The sequence below is a fragment of the Tachypleus tridentatus genome, chromosome 13 (assembly GCF_004210375.1).
Source record: "Tachypleus tridentatus isolate NWPU-2018 chromosome 13, ASM421037v1, whole genome shotgun sequence".
Classification (NCBI taxonomy): Eukaryota; Metazoa; Arthropoda; class Merostomata; order Xiphosura; family Limulidae; genus Tachypleus; species Tachypleus tridentatus.
The window spans coordinates 61,135,807-61,141,806 of NC_134837.1; positions in this window are offsets into that span (position 1 = coordinate 61,135,807).

Consider the following 6,000-nt stretch of genomic DNA (forward strand, 5'->3'; position numbering starts at 1 on the left):
TAAATTTGAATTTAGAGGTTAATTGAACGTCCATATGTATCAAGTTTTTGATATTTTTCAACAAGATTCATACAGTTTTTTATAACACAAATAACAATACAATTTATAATAACGGTTATTACAAATAATGATTTATATACAAGTTTTACAAACAATACTAAGCCTTCTCTATCTGGTATGGAATTGAATATTTTATTGACGACTCACGGAGAGCGAATTAATTCTAATTTATATTGAAAAGTTTTATAAACAATATTAAATCCTCTATCTCGTGTGGAACTGAATACTTTATCGACGGTTCGTAAGTCACAAATTACTTTTGTGTTGATAAACAGATACACTTCGCTTGACGGGAATGCTAGCTAGCTCTATTTTTCACATGCGAGTTTTTTGTTGTTGCTTTTTCCGACGACATTGTATAATGTAGAAATACTAACGTCCAAAGTAATTTACTGATATTAGTAGTGTTCCAAATATGCAAACGTTCCTGATCAAATATCTACTTTTCTTGCTAATAAACGTTTGTCACAATTATAGCTTCCGAGGCTTACAGTGAAAAAACAATATACTAAAACTTAGCGCGAAGTTCTAGAAAGTTAGTTGCCCCTAAGATATTTGAAGAAACGCTTGTGCTTTCTCAAAACAGATTGATGATTCTTACTTTCGAGAATCTTCTACAAATTTCGAGAACAGTCGGGACTTGCGCAATAGAGATTTAACGATATAAGTTACATTTCTAAATATATATTAAACTGAAACAAACAGATATTAAAATAACTTCGTTAGAGGTAGAAAAATCGTATTGAAAGAAACGTACGTGGATATACTTCGATAGATTGTTCAGGCAGAGTACAGAGTAGGAATAATCAAACTTGTGGAAAGGACAGCAAATGCCTGTTGTAGAAACAAGTGTAGATGACGACTTTTCTAAAGTATTTCGCCTTATTATAAAGTTATTTATTTATTTTATGAAAGTTATTCTGTCTTGTAGCAACCTAAGTATCCCAGTGGGAAATGTTCGTTTGTTTGTTTCAAATTTCGAGCAAAACTATACGAGGTACATCTGCGCTAGTCGTCCCTAATTTAGCAGTGTAAGACTAAGAGGCATCTAGTCATCACCACCCACCGCCAACTCTTAGGCTACTCTTTCACCAATGAATAGTGGGATTGGCCGTCACGTTATAATGCCTCTATGACTGAAAGGGCGAGGATGTTTGCGACAAGGATTCGACGACCCTTGGATTATGAGTCGAGCGCCTTAAACACCTGCCTATGCTAAAACATACAAAAAACTGGACTGTGTATGTTTGAAAAAAGGTACTACGGACGGATGAGTTGAAATATTTGGTTCAAAGTGTAGGCTGTATGTCCAACGGAAGAAAAATGAAAAATACCTCAAAGCACAGCACTTACCATGAAGCATTGGAGAGGCAGTGTGATGGTTTAGGGGTGTTTTTTCTCTGTTGAGGCGACAGGAGATATTTCCAAAATAAATGGAATAATGGACCAGTGCAAGTACCATCAGATACTGATCCGTCATAGTATACCCTGTGATTTGTATATTATTGGTGACAATGACCCCAAACATTCATCTAACCTATGCAGAAATTATTTAACTAAGATGATAAACTGCTGAAGTCATTCGTATGATGCAATGGATCACACAGAGCTCTGATCTCAACCCAATTGAACAGATCTGGGATTTTATAGATCGAAAACTAGACAAATCAAAGGTTACTTTCAAAGAAATTTATGAGAATGTATCAAAGACGTTTGGAGTAAAATCTTACAGGACGCTTTGGATAAATATGTTGCAGCAATGCATAAAAGACTGTCTAAAGTTATTAAAGTAAAAAGGAAACAAATAAAATATTAACTATTTGATTAATTCAAACATCTTCACTTTGTTTCTGTTATACTAAATATGAATATTAAAAAAATGGATGTTTAACCTATGATTTACCTTCCATCGTTCTTTGAAAGTTGCCTGAAATCTAATTTTTGACTTTGTCCTAAACATTTTGCACAGTACTGTACATATTTCTTGTTCTAAGTAGTGAATTAAAGAATGTACACATTTTCTGTTTCAAGTAATGATTTTAAGAATGTACACATTTTCTATATTTCAAATGATTACGTTAAGAATGTCCGCTTTTCGGAATACGTGTTCGACGAGCCATACACGTTCTTCAGTTGTTAAAACCATATTGGGATCAAAATCTGAAATATAATAAAATATGATTACAAAACTGCACAGTGACTTTCCGAACACCCTGTAGTGTAATAATACTCAACAGTATACGTTGTCCCTTATCAACAAAACTACTGTGGGATGTTATAGAACAGTGTTAAGTATTATGGGATGTTATAGAGCAGTTTCAACTATTATAAAATTTTGTAGAGTGGTGTTTAATTATTATGGGATGTTATATTGCCGAGAAGGCTTTCCTGCTTCCTTTTCGGTAATAATCAAAAATATACATTGTCGCTTAGCAATAAAATTATTATGGGATGTTATAAAGTTTTCTAACTGTTACGGGTTGTTGTTACACAGTAGTTCTTAATTGTTATGGAATGTTATGAGGTAGTTTGAACTATTATGGGATGTTATAAATATGTTATGTATAGATTTCTAAACTGTTACGGGTTGTTATAGAGTGATGTTTTAAACTATTATATGATGTTATAAGAGTAGTTTTAACTATTATAGGGTCTTACAGAGTAGTTTTAACTATTATGAGGATGTTATCGATTGATTTTTTAACTTATGGATTGTTATTGATTGACTTTTTAAACTATTATTTGATAGTATAGGTGATTTAAAAACTATTACGAAATGTTGTAGAGTGACTTATAAATAATTATGGGATGTTATACAGTACCAATTTTACAGTTAACTGAAATAAATATATTTTGCAAAATCCAGCTTCACCAACAAAGAGGTAGAGAAGTTCAGTCGAGGCAGTCAAACGTCAGTAAATTCTTTTGTGAACCAATCAAAATTTAAAACTTAAATTGTTTCTGACGTAAGCTATTTTCTGTTATATCACCACATTTTAAATTAAAAACAAACAAACTTAACCTCTAAATTAAGAAATCAAATATATTTACAGTTTTGTTATCTATATATATTTCATTTTATACTCTCAGTACATCACAGATTAACAACAATATTAACAATATGACATAAATGCCATTGTTGGAACATAGTGTTACCAAAACGCGCTACCTTTTATATATACTAAAAGCTGTTTTCTAATTGATTTTACCAATAGTTATGCTATGAATAATCCACGAATTCATTTCATTAACGATCTTATTTTTGATTGGCTCGCAAAGGAATTTACCAATGTTTGACTGCCTCGACTGAACTTTTCTGTCATTTCATTGGTGAAGACTGAGTTTGAAAAAAATTATTTATTTCAGTTAAGAAACTCTGAGGTTAGGATCTAGTATGGGATGAAGTTGGTAGTACGTGACCATCATTTTTGAGGGGCCATACGCTGGTGTTGAATAAATATGACTGGTCACGTAGTAATGCTAATTACTGTAGGAAATTTCGATGTTTTTTCTCTAAGTAAAAAACATTAGATTTAATACACCGGACCTCCAATGAGTTTTATGATGAGAAGATTCTGAAACAAAACAACAACAAAACATACTAGTAGCAGCGACATCTAGCGGTTTAATGTTTATTGTACATGTTGTCCAATTCATATATTTCTTAGCTTAAACTCAGAACAAATAGTTAAATTCATATGTTTTTCGTAGTTTATCCTTCCATTATAATGCGGGCATATATAATATCCACAGTGGAAGTTAATTTAACCTGAGAATATAACACAAATGATTTACTTATCTTCCAAATTTTGGTTTATAGCAGTAACACTTTTTGATATTAAAATGTATAAATATCTTCTTGTATGATTATAGAAATCAGCAGCACCGTATATACTGTTTGTTCGGAATCTACAAGTAATTTTTGTCAGTCTTTTTGCCCAGGAGCACAGATTAGTGTATCTAAACATTATTGTCCCTTGGTGGCACAGCGATATGCTTGCTGACTTAAAACGCTGAAACCGTGTTTCAGTACCAGTGGTGGTCAGAACACAGCCCACTGTGTAGCTTTGTACTTAACTTTAAACAAACTAAATTAAACATTATTACGTGTAACATTACTTTTATATAGCAAATTATGAGTCTAACAGAGAACATCTTGATCCTAAACTAAACCTAATTTCTTATGAAATTTTTAGTTAATAGGTGTAATTTGCAAGGCTTGCTTCGTCACTTTTACTGTGTAACTTGCTAGAGTACTCATCTGTTGTACAGAGGAAATAAAAATTCGTTTGTAACAGATAATAGGAACTTGTGTTGTCTATTTTTTCCTTAACATAATATAATAAACATTCAAACTGCAATGAAAATACATAAAGGTACCAACAGTGAAAAGAAAGACCGTTTTCAATAATTCTACCAGTATGAAATGAGATGGGGAGTCCAACCTACCCTTATGTCAGGTTGTGCTGATTTGGTAGCTATTTCGAAATTAAATGGCGAAGGGTACACAATCCCATGACCTTCCTCATGTAATCCTATATCACTCTGTCAAGTTTGGTGCTAATTGATTAAACTATGTAAAACTATAAGGAACGGATACACAGACATACTGACGTTTATTTATATTAGTATAAACGCCGCCATACGGGCTGCTGATTAAGCTGGTAATTACTTATCGTATTATTCATATCTCTTTGAAAAAAAATTTAAAAAGTGAACAAGGATTTCTCAAAAAGGTATTGAAGGGAAAAGCATTTGAATTGTACTGATATAAACTATAAAATTTTTATGTATTAAAAGTGGTAATCTTTACTGAAAAAAATAACTCCATTTTCTTAATATTACATTTATAAATAACATAGATAAAGATATAATCAAACCCTCTCGTACAGTCATAGTGAAAATTGTGTTCTTGTTGTGAAGAAAGTATTTTATTTAAAATTATATTCTGTTATAAAGAAATAGTTGTTGCACATTCCTTAGTCATTTTTCTAAGTGTCTGAATCTTGAATACCCAATGTGTAAATTTTTTTTAGATTTTTGATTGTGGTATCATTTTATAGATGGCGCTACAGTGTATTTATTATTTCGATCACATACATACATAGTAATGTTCACGTTACCTCAATTATAGTGAAATAGATTACATACAAATTCCAAATAAAGTAATATTTTTATCACACATGTGTTACTTAGATCACAGAAGCATTTAAAAGAAAAATTGAATTGTCGCAATAACTCAAAAATGAAACGAAAACACACCTGTTGCAGATGAAATTTATAGAAGCGAGTGTAATGCTAAGAAAATATTGTACAAAAAGCAATATAAATGTTTTTTATATAGTTTTATACTTTTTTTAGAGTTCACTAACAGGTACTTAAGAAATTATCTATTGTTGAAGAATGGGGGACATTGAGAAGGTTAGACATATTAATTTAGTTGATAGCTGTGGCTCGGCATGGCCAGATGGGTTAAGGCGTTCGATTCGTAATCCGAGGATCCCGTCGCACCCAACATGCTCGTTTTTCAGTAGTAGGGGCGTTATAATGTTACTGTCAATCCCATTATTCATTGGTAAAAGAGTAGCCCAAGAGTTGGCGGTGGGTGGTGATGACTAGTTGCCTTCCCTCTAGTCTTACACTGCTAAATTAAGGACGGCTAGCGCAGATAGCCCTAGAGTAGCTTTGCGCGAAATTCAAAACAAACAAACATCCTCAGGTGGCTAGGTTCTTGTACTGACTTTTAAACAAGTTTTGTCCCTGATAGGTTAACACTCAATGACTAACAAACACCACCGTTACCTTTGTGAGTAGCCTCCCTCCGATGATTGTTCGCGTAACCCCAAAAGTTATATAGAACACAACTGAAAACTGCTGCTCTAGTTTGTTTGGAAGTTAAGCACAAAGTTACATAATGTGCTGTCTGTGCTCTGGCCACCA